A 13006-nucleotide genomic window follows, 5' to 3' on the forward strand; every position below is an offset into this window, starting at 1 on the left:
TTTACTAACAGTATTTCTGTTTAAGCTAATGTCACCTACTTTTATTTGACAAATTAATTTAGATCTTGAATTCAGCAGTGACTTCTTTGACCCAGACACAAATTATTTAAAGAAATCCCCTATTGGAGCTGGTTTACTGATGACCAGGAACACCCAGGTAATTCATTGCAGACAAAATATAGCCATGACAGAATTTCACTTTTATTAGCCAATGCTGAAGCTAGCATGTCAGCTGCTAGTAGTTACTTGGTTAACCTCGCTGGGCTTTGTAATGCCACCATTAGACTGTAAAGATGAACGACATGTCTCCACTTCCTCCCACTGTACAAAAATTATTCCAGACTATCTTGGTTACATGTGCTTATGATGTCATTTAGAGTCAGTCTGCGCAGTAGTGATTGTGGGGTGGAGCTTCGGTTCCATGGTCTGGTACATTCGCTCGACCAACTGCAAATCAGTTTCACAATTTTTAAAGCATAAACCGAAATATGACGACTTGACAATACAGCACTGTGATGAGAGCTACGTAATATATTTGGTTAAAGTTAATTTTAAGTTTACTTTGACTTTTTTGTTTGGCCCATATCCCCTGTATGGGGGTGGCGAGCTAATGAACTATACTGGATCTGGACAATTTGGTTATTGTCATATTATTCATATTTATACAGCCTATGAATACATATCTCTAATGGGAATTTTTATTTTATTTTTCATATATAGTCCTTGGCTGTAACGCCTGTTAATGGAACAGCTGGGTCCACTCCAAAGTTGTTTGATGCAGTCAACTTTGTTGAAAGTTGACATAAATCCATGTTTGTATCCTTTGGACACAGATTTACAGATTTAAGTACATTAGCTTCTCACTGTATATGTAAATATTTCTTTACCCATAGAAAGGCAGGCAAGAATGTTTGTGTGATCATAAGCAAGAAAAATGTTATTAAGATTCTAAGATTCCCTGGTTCTGTGGATCAGTCCCTGTTCTGACTCACTTACATCTTGGCCAACTTTGTTCCGAGAAAATAAAAGGGCTGACCAAACACAATGCAAGGCTAGGCTAGGTGAAATGAGCTGTGCTTGAACAGGTAGGTGTAACATTTCTTACATGAGGCATGGTAGGTGTGTGAGTTTTATTTCCCATTCATGTAATTAATAAATAAGTAAGCTTCTTGGAACAGACTCAAAACAATTAAACTAGTCGAACTCGCCATCAGGGGAAGGTCGGTAGCTGATTGGCTCTCAGTATACCCACAAACAGGCACAGACACACATATGCACAGAAAATACACACTTTCTTGTGCACACATTGGACTGCACTATAAGAAGAGACAGCCTTTTCCAGTTAGATCTCTGAACAGCGCTGTGATTAAAGTTGACAAGCTGCTTTGACATGCCAGAGAGCAGTGTAGCATATGACAGGAGTGGTAAGAAGGACCGATTCACAAAATACCCTGGGACCTTTTCACAAGTCCTCTCCTCATTACATCAACCCTTTAACACTGCAGCCTTTTGTCAATAGGTCCACACAGTTGTCAAAAGGTTTTTTTGTCTCAATGGGACATGCAGGGTATTTGTGTGTACAGTTAAAGTATAAGTAACTGTATGAGGCAGGTTTATCCCCTTTATCCTTATTGTTTCTGATCCAGACAGTCTGTGGCCCTATCACTAACTTATCCAAAGCCTTTTTCATGGTTTGAAAAATAAATACACAGAAATCCTTGACCAAAGGTAGTCTACTTCAGAAAGTCACTTTCTTTAAAGAATTCTGGTGAAGTTATATCTGAAGAAATCAAACATATCATGTTACAGCCTCCCTGAGCACTCACAATTAGCCTGGATGCCAGACGAACTTAGCCCCGCCCACAACATTTGAGGTCGGGAAGTTCGGTCTGGAGTCGCTCCGTTGGGGAGAAATTATGCCTGGTTCGAAATCACCCGGACCAATCAGATTGTCAGGGCGGGCTTTATACGATGATGGACAGATGATCAACGGTAACGTAATCAACTACGTCATCAAAGTGCAGTTCGGTTGACGTTGTTTTCCACAAACATGCCTGCCGCTGGAGAGCTGAGATGTGTAGATGCTGCCATTGAGTCTGTTTTAGGAGACATCGACAGTGCATTAATTTCGAAAGAGGAACAGAGAAACGCGATCAAGGCATTTGTAGATCGAAAAGATGTTTTTGCCATCCTTCCTACGGGATTCGGAAAAAGTTTAATCTATCAGCTGGCCCCGATGGGACACGGGAATGTCGCGTTCCAACCGTGTGATTAAGTTCTTACAGGACCGACAAATGTGATACGATTTGTTTGATGTGTTGTGGAGCTGTAATCCTAAACGGAGAACTTGTTCGTAGATGCAATCACCTTTACTGTAACTGACTGCTACACCTGCCGCTTTATGCATACTGTTTTATTCTGTTATTTTGTGTTGGGCTTATTTTGTTTTACACGTAGCGACTCCCCTCGCATAAATACCTGCAGTTTAAGGAGCGGACCATGTTAATAGACGCCCCAGATCCCTCGCTTGTGGACCAGTGAAATAAGACACCTGCCATACAGCGCCGGCACAAGGATATGAGCAGGAACTACGACCGGACGCGAGCTGTGCGGCATTTGTCAAAAACTATAGTTTAACACCCCTCGCCAGCGGAACGAGGTTAGGAAGCTGGTCCCATTTACTTGGCTGCAGGTAGTGCGGAACGGGAGTCGCTGTCACGTTAACGCATCAGACTTGTCTCACGGTGATTTGTTTGTTTATTATATTTTAATGTTTGTATTTGGTTTTATGGATTAAAATATCGTATACTTAATGGTCATTCCAGTTTTACGGTGTATTTACGGCTACGATGAAGTGAACAATAAAGAGCCGTATGACATCAGTAGAGAAACTCTGCGTCATGTTCGGGGGGAGGGGGCTGTTACATTAACTGTTTCTCTCAAAAATGCTGATCGTGTTGGTAAGCTCTCCGTGTATCCTTAAATTATTTTTACAACCCTGGCAAAAATCGTTTTTACTGATCTTCTTCTACATCTTCCAGCGTGCGTGCAGCTGAGTTCTGTTGACAACAACTATGCGTCGCTTTACATACGTCACATACTACGTTGCTCTGATTGGTTGTAGGTCTATCCAATTGAGCGAAGAGGAATTTTATTTCCTGGTTCGGTTGAAACACGCCCAATAATCACAGCCCTATGGAACGGTATCAGACTCACATTCTGACTAGAATTGTGAGTATGACAACGTCAGGCTAACTCACAATAGCATTCCTAAATAATATTTAATAGAATTAATTGTTAGAACTCCGGCTGTGACTCTAGTTTTCCCCTTGTTGTTTTTGACGTCCTTGATCAATAAAATGTTTATTCTACGCTTAATATCATAACTAGGTAAAAAACATGTTGAATGAGCATGTTTAAATGAAAAGAAAAACAAAAAGTTTGTGCTGCTCTCGTCTTTTATGATTTTTACCGCGTCCACCTGCTTCCCCGTGCGCCGTACATGGATGCTCACTGCTCTGTGTGTCCTGCACCAGATGGGTTAAAAGCAGAAGTTAAATTTCCCTACATTGCATGTGTGTGCATGTGTTTGGGACAAATAAATGTATCTTAGTCTGTATCTTAACAGCGTTCTAAGCCACTAAATATTTTACAAACACCTTTCAAAATGATGGACCACAGCGTTCTCTTCTGTTATTTGACGGATCATATATCCACTATCGGCAGCCCGGCATTTGTTTTTGTGTTCCCGTCTGGAAGGAGATGTTGTATAAAATAAAGGTCATGTGGATGGAGATTTCTACAGTACAAGGCATACAACATACCTGTATTCTCCTTGTGTTCAGGATCCAGTTTGTAAGCCCTCGGGTCACCTCACCTCAGCCATACCAGCTCCAGCCAGCCTGCTATAACCTATTTTACCACATAACTGCAACAAACCCAGCCTGCAACTTTCACTCTTTCACCCCTCTGTCCCTGCTTTACCTCTGTTCTAAATGTCATTAACTGTGTCCAATGCAGGGAAAGATCTAAACATGGAGAAGCAGTTTTAGTCACTATGCAGCAGAGTGCTGGAAGCAACTTCCTGGTGATCTTAAAATTTTTCAAGGTCCCTTTAACTAAACTATTTTACAAGGTCGAAACGTCATTGAATTTTAATATTTTTTATTATTATTTTACACAGTTCTGTTGTATTTTTATTGTTTCTCTCTTTCAATTCTCTTTAAAAAATGTTACCTCTCTTATTCTACTCTTTTTAAACATTTATTTTGCTTGAAATTTATCGCTGCTGTTTTTTATGTCACTGTACAGCACCTTGAATCTGCATCTGGGTATGAATACACTTCATAATAAAAACATCACCCCTTTATATGTGTCTGCATTTTGGATTAATAGAATTTGGTGATTTCTAGGTTTTTTAATCATGTCAGGGTTCTAGTTGATACACTCAACTAGAAACTTTTAAGAATATGCTTGTTTAATAAGCAATGGTACTGACAGTATTAAACCCTGAACTCTATACAGAAACTTTAGCGTGCTTTACCTAATTTAAGAAAATCAGACTTAAGTTTTTTAAGTAAAAAGCTGAATTATTTTGACACTCTTGTCTTTAGTCTTGGTGGACACAAACAAACACACACTAAGCATGACTTTTTTTCAAGCTGAATTTTTTAGAATACTCCTGTCATGGAGGTGTCACTTTTCTGCCCTGGTCAGTGTCCTCTGTGCTCTGCCTCGCCCTATCATCACTCACTTCTCTTCCCCAGTCCTGTCTGCCCTTGCCCTTTTCTCTATCTCCAGCTTGAATAGGTTATAGACAGCATTAAATGAATTTCTTAGTGAGTTTCCCTAATACTCCTTACCTTGAGGACCAACTCATTCCCCTATTTGTGCAAATCATAAAATGATTATCATTCTAGGTGGGTTTTTTTTCCCATTCAGCCCTTAAATGGAATTATGCCCAAAAAGCAGTTTTTAGAACGTAACCTAACCCTAACCCTAACCCTAACCCTAACTCTTCTTCAGGCCACCGTCCGAGGGAGTGGAAGTGAATCAGTGCATGAGAGATTATATTTGTGACACAGCTGTGTGCATGGTTGTATTGTCGATTTATGAATATTAATTGAGGTTTGACACTATTATTGCCTGAAATGCATGCTGAACGATGGCATGTTGCCCGTATCATCTACACAGCCATAAAAACTTAAATTGGAGTGCTGCGCCGTATTCTTTATCTATGATTTATTGACTTTGCCATGACTGAAAATAGAATCTGAGATTCTGAGGACAAATAAACCACCTGAATAAAACCATACTCTCAGAGCCCCATGAGGCCATATCAATATCAATTAAATTTATGAAGATTTATTTTGTTGTTTTGTTGTTTGATTCCAAGATTCAGGTGCTTCTTTATATTTAAATTCTTATTAGGTGATTTTCTGGCCACTTCCGAGAAGTAGGCTACAACTAGTTGCCATATTACCCAACGAATGAAACCTGATTTAACAAATGTGATCGTTGGCGTTCAGACAGAAAACAGCTCAGCATTCAAGTAATGTACTTTTCTTCTAGGTACTAGATGGAGACATCCATCCATTATCTATACTGCTTTTCCTTTTTGGGTTGTGGAGGGTGCTGTAGCTAATCCCAGCCAGTGAGCCAACAATAAAATACTAACCAGGGAATTCCCTTTATGTCAAGGTCCACAAGTTAACAGACTTATCAGATATCAAAACATATGTGCAGAATAATATATTTTTCTTTAACTCTGGAAAGTAACAATTTCATCTTTAGTCATCGTGATCACGAGATGAACAGCAGAAATACCGTATTAAAGTTGTGAGATCCTCTTCATCATTCCTTGCGTTGCTTTACTGTTCATTGCTTCTGTAAGGCTCTGCTATGTTCACCTGATTGTAACTAGTCTGATTGCTGTTTGGCTTTGTGCAGGGTGGGGTGTTGGAGGTTTTTAACTAAGGCTACATCCACACTTCTACATTTTAGTTTGAAAAATACAAGTACAAACAATCTTTGGTTTCATATTATGGCAAAAACGCCTAAAAACGCATACCTCATGACCATCACATAGACTGCGCATACCCGTACGGATGTAAACAGGTATTGCTAAATTAATATCTACTCTTTTATGCATGTCAGCAGTTGTATTATTGTCGGATGCATATTTTAACTGCACCACAGCTGTGAGCAAAGGCAACTGGGTCATCAACACTGATTATCCATGTTGTTTTCTACACTGGAGGACGAGGCTGATGCCGGCTATTTCCTTCCCAAAGAGGATCATGTGATAGGAGCCTGCAAATCACAGAGGCCACGTAGTTACCAACAAGACCTTAACAGCAAGCAGTTGTAAGTGTCTACGTCAGAATTTCCAAATATCTAAATTTCTTCTCATCCAGACTGAAACGCAGCTCCAGAGTTTTCAAACTTTACCATCTTAGCTGCTTTGAACCTCCTAAGTAGTCTGGACACCTGCTGTAAAGTTGATGTGTTTTCAAACCACAATGTAATAACATGGATGTAGCCTAAGAAAAACAGTTTCCAGTTGTGATTTAAAAACCTTGCTGATGAGAGCAGATTGAATTAAGCCGAAAACCGGTGGATTCTAAAATGCCCTGTAGAGCCGAGGTAAACTGGTTCCATGGTTTTGTCCCCTTCAAACAAACACTTTCACAATACATCTTGCCATTTCATCAACTTTTTATACCAAAATATGGGGAAAGGTTGTTTATAATTGCATTCAAAACCCCATAAATATTTTATTGTCAGTCAAAATCAAAGTTCTGAAAAGTTGTCCTTTCGATATTCAGGGTTATCCTCTGTTTTCAGCCATATCTATTTACAATCCTGTGCCTTGAGCTGACATCCTGCCATTAAGGAGTGGGGCCATGATGATGCCTTTTAGGTAGACACCTTCATTTTTAACAGACATATAAAAGCGTCGATCTGAGGCAGCCCAACAGGCGTGAAATGTGAAAGGAAGACATTCGAGGACAGAAAATGCAGAGGTCTCAAATTACACCCCTCATCGCTTCACTAGCCATAACTCCTTAGCGCAGTCACTGCTCTCCCAGACACCAAAGCGCCTCTAAACCGTCATTTAATTCCACCTAATGAATTAGAATCCCTTTTTCTTCTCTTTGCTAGGGAAGTGGGGCTTAAAACTAATTGAATGGGTAGCACTATTCTGCATAATAAGAAAGGAAGGGGTTAAAAAGAAAGACGCGTGAATTTAATTTGAGCTTACCAAAGGGAAACTGGCCTTGAGTCCACAAAATGATCTTAAGAAGAGAGGCGGGCGCTGCTCGATTCCTGCTTGTACCACCCCTTTCCTGACCTTTCTGAAATGGACTTTAATGCATAAAGCGGAATTAATCATGTGCAGGGACTAGGTCATGGACAGGGGTGTGACATAGATGGCTGAGTGGCACTATTGGTGAGTGTGTGTGCGTGCGCATGTGTTTTGGGACATGCACCCACACACACACACACACACACACAGAGAGACATTATTCGCATTCTTTGTCAAACAAAAGTGCAGACGAGGTGAATACCCACACAGATAGCTCTTCCATTTAATCGCCCTGTTGAGGTTAAAGTTTCAAAGGTTACCACTGCAGCTGTAGTCAACTGAAGACCTTTGTTTTAGCTTTTCTTTTTGCTGAGTAACATGAAGCCTTATGGGTAATTGTTTCGAAGAAGAAGATTTTTCTTCTTTATTCCTCTTCTTCCAACCCTCACCTAAGTAAAAATTTGGGATGTTCACGTCAAACCCTTTTCCTATAATCTATGTAACTTTTTTCAAGGCTGAGATTAAAGGAATGCCAGGATTCTCCATCATTTGAAAACCTGCAAATGGACACTGAAAGAACCGTTCCTACGAAAAGGTTCTGCGTTTGAGACAATGGTTTGAACGTACTCGCCTGTCAGGGCCTCTCTGTGTGGACGTTGTCTTCTCTCCCCATGAGGTTAAGTTAATTGTAATTTCCAATGCTGTCTGTGGGTGTGAATAAAAGCTTGATTGTAATTTTGTCATGAAATACATTAGTGACCTGTCCAGGATGTATAGCTTGGCTCCAGTCCCCCCCCCCCCCCATGACCCTCGAAGCAAAATTGGGATGGATGGATTTGAGAACTATGTGAAATCTAAATCTAATAACGAACATGAATTAATAATTTGCATCAAAGGACAGTCTAAGAAAAAAAGCCAAATTGAAAAAGCATTTGCCAGATGCTTCAAGTGTGTTTTTGATCTTTTGCTCAAATTCTCAAGACAAATCATTTCCTTTATCATGGTTAACAGTTTTTTAAAGGCAGAATTTACAAATGGAGGCAGGAGTTGCTTAAAACATGATATAATAAAAACAAATATGCACAATACCAATCAGTCTGTCTCTGTGTGTGTGTGTGTGTGTGTGTGTGTGTCAGTGCTGTTAACATTTCAGTATTCAGGTGAACAGCTGAAGCTCTTGGCTGAAAGTGAGGAGGGCCACGGGTCTATCGCTGCTCTGATCCGCTGAAGCCTCAGGGTTAGAGACATGAGTAGAGGGCTCACCGCTGTAGCTCTGGGACCAAGCGACTCTATGTGGGTGAGAAAACTGGACTGGCCCCGACGTGAGCCGAGCACGGAGGGCTGCAACACTTCAAACACACGTGCAAGGGTTATGCGATCCTCTCGGCACAAGAGAGCCACTCTGGTGTGAATGTGAGCGAACAAGGGAGGGAAAAGATTTGTCTGCGAGCACTAGGGTAACGAATGGGCGAGACAAAGGACCAGGAGTCATAAAGAATAAATCACTGGGCTAAATGAACAAGGGAATGAATGAAAAATGGGAAGGTGAGAGAGAGCAGAACGTGCAGGGAAGTGGGAGTCAGTCAGATAAAAAGAAAAAAAAAGGAAATGAGAGAAGCTGGAAACGAGGGAGAAGGAGGAGGAGGAGGAGGAGAACTAAGGGTGGAGAAACATACAGGGGGAGAAGTGAATGTTCAGCGTAACGTAAGTAATGGCAGCAGCATAGAAACATTACTGCGGTGCTTGACAGTGTGTGTACGTGTGTGTGTGTGTGTGTGTGTTTGTGTGTGTGTGTGTGTGAGTGACTGTGGGTATACTTATAAATGTGTGTGCTCTTTTGCCTGTTTATTAGATCCATATGCACATGTCAGTGCATTTTGTCTATGAGTAGATGGAGTTGTTGATAATATGAGATTGTGTTTATGTGTGCTAAATTGCGTGTGGTGTCTCTGCGTCTCTATAAACTAGCAGCAGTGAGTGTGCAGTCAGACGGGAGGCTGGAGTAGCGATCCTCCTCCTCCTCCTCCTCCACCTCCTCGAGGTCCTCCTGCCACCACAGATCAGCGCCGCCCTCACCATCAGATGTGACAGCCACAACCATCCGAGTTCACGCTAAAATAGCCACTATACGGCTGTTACAAGCCCCTTTGACAGAGCTCTGCTTACTGTGGCTGACGGCATCACATTTCAGCGATGTCCGAAAATGCAGACAGGGGGGAAGATGAGGGAGAGGAAGGGAGAGGTGAAGGCAGAGGGAGAGGGAGAGAGAGCTACAGAAAGGGCAGGGAATAAAACTGGAGAAAGCAAGAGAGACGGTGGTGAGGGGTGACCAGACGACAGTGAATTGTAATTTCCAACATCATCTGCCCCGACACCGGGTGTGACATGTCTGCAGGTCACAGCGATGAATTATCTTCACAAATGACTGCAGCGGGCCTGATACACCTGTTTTCTACAGCTGGACTCTGTAACTTACCCTGTGATCGCAAGGTTTACACAAGGTGAACAGTTGCCAGGTTACACCTTTGAAGAGTTAAATCTTTAGTGACATGATTTGCTAAGTGTATGTTTGTCCAGCCCTTCACTTGTCAGATGGGCAGGGTTGCGAATGCACAACTGTGACATATTTCAAGTTGGACCTTTTGGCAGGTTGTTAATGTTTCTGTCAGTTCTGCCGTGGTTGTTATCACTGCTAACACTAGCTATCCAGCTGTTCTGTTTATATCACACATGTTAAGACATTGAACGCATCACTTACCAACTCGCTACACAAGGACTCCAGATTTCACTTTAGCAAGCTAATTACCAAAGCTGCTTTCAGACATGCACTGAATGCTTCAGATTCTCTGTATTTTCTCCAGAGGAGGTGCGCGTGTCAACCAAGGGGCAACATCCTGGGCTGAGCGATGAAGCCGATAAGGAAGTGTAAAAAGCTGCAGTTCACTGGGTGGCCACAGAGGGCCGGCTCCAAGAAACAGAAAGTCCCATAGACTCCCATGTTAAAAAGGCAGACTTTAGAGCAGAATTAAACCTGTTTACAGCATGGTTCAAAATTTGGTTTTAGTCTCAATCATGAGGTTCTTCCTTCATGACAACTGTGAGGGGGGTGAATTTTTTTCAAACTCCCCCGTTTAAGCGATATAGCCTGATGCCTGCTCGGCTTCACCTGAGCTAACAGGCTCATCCCCGGTCAGTGAACACCACCTGAGACCGTTGAGCGGTTCCACTCACACATCGGATGAATAATACGGTTTGATGATCTGCTTGTTCTCCTGACGGACAAGTTAAAGACGTCTGCGCTCCCTTTTCTGTGGGAAGTTAAGTCTAGTATTTTATTTAGATGTGTTAGAAGTGATTCGCAGGTATCAGTGTCTCTGTACCTTGTTAGCTTAGCTCCACTAGCCCGGAGGCAAGAAATAAGCAGTAATGGCGATGCGAACGGGAGTTATAACCGACACACGCCGACTTGAACCAACATGATCCGGTCGTCCAGCAGAGAGAAGCATTAGAGTTTGATGATGAATCTTTTAAACCGAGACAGGAGACTGTGTGTGTCCGGAGAATAAGCTCCAGCAAGTAAGATATCTGATGGTATGTAAAGTTGATTCACTCGCCAACCCATTTGACTTGACAATGTTACACAGATTCTTATTCTGCAGAAACAGATTTACTGTGATCAACTGAAACCTGAGTATTTAAAATCACATCTGCATTTTAAGAGCAGATGTTTAAATTTGCATTACGTCTCCTAAAGCTCTTTATTTCGAGTATTGGTGTTGATGTGTTGTAACGTGTTACAGTGAAAACTAAACTTGTCTGCTACCTTCAGTTTTTACATCGTTAATCTCAGGCAGACTTCACTGAATTATTGTGTTGAATATAAATAAATTATAGGAAGTGTAACTTTAGTAGAATAGACAGTCTCATAGAGAACCTGAAAGGATTATGATCTGATGAACTTTTAAGTAATACACTTTTATTTTTACCATGGAAAAGTCTGTTAAGGAGTTAAGCTGGCTCATGTGGGACTTTACATATCTGTGTATTTGTGATGAATGTTCTTCTAGGATGTCCAACATGAGACACAACTGGAATCCAACCAGACTGAACACTGAGTCGTCACTTCAACACTGACTCCAGGTACAAACCTGTTTTCATTACTTACAAACAATCAAAGCAAAGAATAGCACATAATACTTAATGGATTAAATAATATATGCAATACTTTTAATGTGCAATAACTCCATACTGTACATTCATCGTCTTGGTAGTGCAGAGTTTAATCCAAAAGTATATTCAAATATATAGTTGAATATCCACAGAAAATAAGGATACAAACTTTGTTCATAAGTAACAGTTCCTCTACAATAATGCCATACTTTTATGTTTCCTCTAATTTTATTAGGGATGGACGAGCCTGAAGGACACAGCTGTGCTGACCATGTTCTGTCTCTTATGGCAAAGACGAAAAATAAAACACTGGGTTCTTATCTAAAGTGTATCAAATCAGAAAGCAAAAGATAAACATTGTTCTAATAAGTGTCAATTTTTAATACCCAACCATAATGACTATAGAAATTAACTCTATTATCCATGACACTTAGCAATAAAGTAAACAGTTGCAGGCCGTCTTTAATTAAGGGAGGAATACATGAAGCTGTTGCAGTCGTCCTCATGTTGACCAGCCTGAAGCTGCCGATCTCCACCATGTTGCTGCTGAGGACATCAGGTGCTGCAGTTCTTCATCTAATGAAAAGAAGAAACTCATTACTAAAGAGTGTTTTGTGTTGTGTATGAAGCGCCACAGATTTTCAAACAGAATCGATGTACTAGGCTCTGGATTTGTACCCTCATGGTTAAATGCACATATTTTAAGTCGCTTTGGATAAAAGTACTGAAAAATACAAAACATTTTACAAATAGATAAAATGTCTTTCTACCTCATCTGTAATATTCAAGGTGATAATCTCCCACAGAGCTGTTGATAACAGTCCACATCAAGTCTCTCCACTTCCCTCAGTGTGAAAACATAATTATATAATTAATATGAGAACTGTCTTAAATGTCTAATTCACTCAGGCTAAATAAAATAAACGAGGTGCAATAGTAATGGTGGATATACCAGCCTGTATCAGAATATTGGTGAAACATTGTTACTATCACATGCAACTTACACATGTAGCGTATTGATATTAACTTATTAAAATAAAAAATCTAGTCACAACCAAACGCACAACTCTGTAGTTAACTTGCTTCAATCTGTTCATTAGACGTGTTAAATAAACGGTAACTTTTATAACAATTAAATATTAAAAAACACTTGAGGCATGTTAGCATATGATTATGATGATAGATAAAGCAATAGGTTTTGTTGTTGTATAGTTTCAAGGTTACTTACCTCTAGTTCATGGTAAAGATCGCGACCATCCGGAAACTTTTCATTTTGAACCAGGCAGCTGCACTTATAAGAGTTTAACAAATGAAAATAAATATTGTCATGGTAGGCCTTCCTACTGTGGCCAAGTTCTTAAAGACCCTTAACAAAAAAAGAGCTCAAAGTAAGAAAAAGGTAATTCAACAAGAATCCTTGAGAAAGATATTTCATTACCATGTACGTTAAAGTGCACTTTTTGGTTTGGTCATGTTTGTAACAACAGATCATTTTAAAATGGTGAGTTAAAAAAAGCATTGTGTGCA

The 13006-nt window shown here is 40.5% G+C and overlaps 1 long non-coding RNA gene across 1 annotated transcript; it reads left to right on the forward strand.

The window, feature by feature from the left end:
* Positions 1-8546: 8546 nt before the first annotated feature.
* LOC133957215 (uncharacterized) lies at positions 8547-12232 on the forward strand. The gene is made up of 3 exons (XR_009921200.1): positions 8547-9013; positions 11377-11449; positions 11715-12232. It is a non-coding gene; the product is annotated as an uncharacterized LOC133957215 (long non-coding RNA).
* The last annotated feature ends 774 nt before the right edge of the window (positions 12233-13006 follow it).

The sequence above is a fragment of the Platichthys flesus genome, chromosome 7 (assembly GCF_949316205.1).
Source record: "Platichthys flesus chromosome 7, fPlaFle2.1, whole genome shotgun sequence".
Taxonomy (NCBI): domain Eukaryota; kingdom Metazoa; phylum Chordata; class Actinopteri; order Pleuronectiformes; family Pleuronectidae; genus Platichthys; species Platichthys flesus.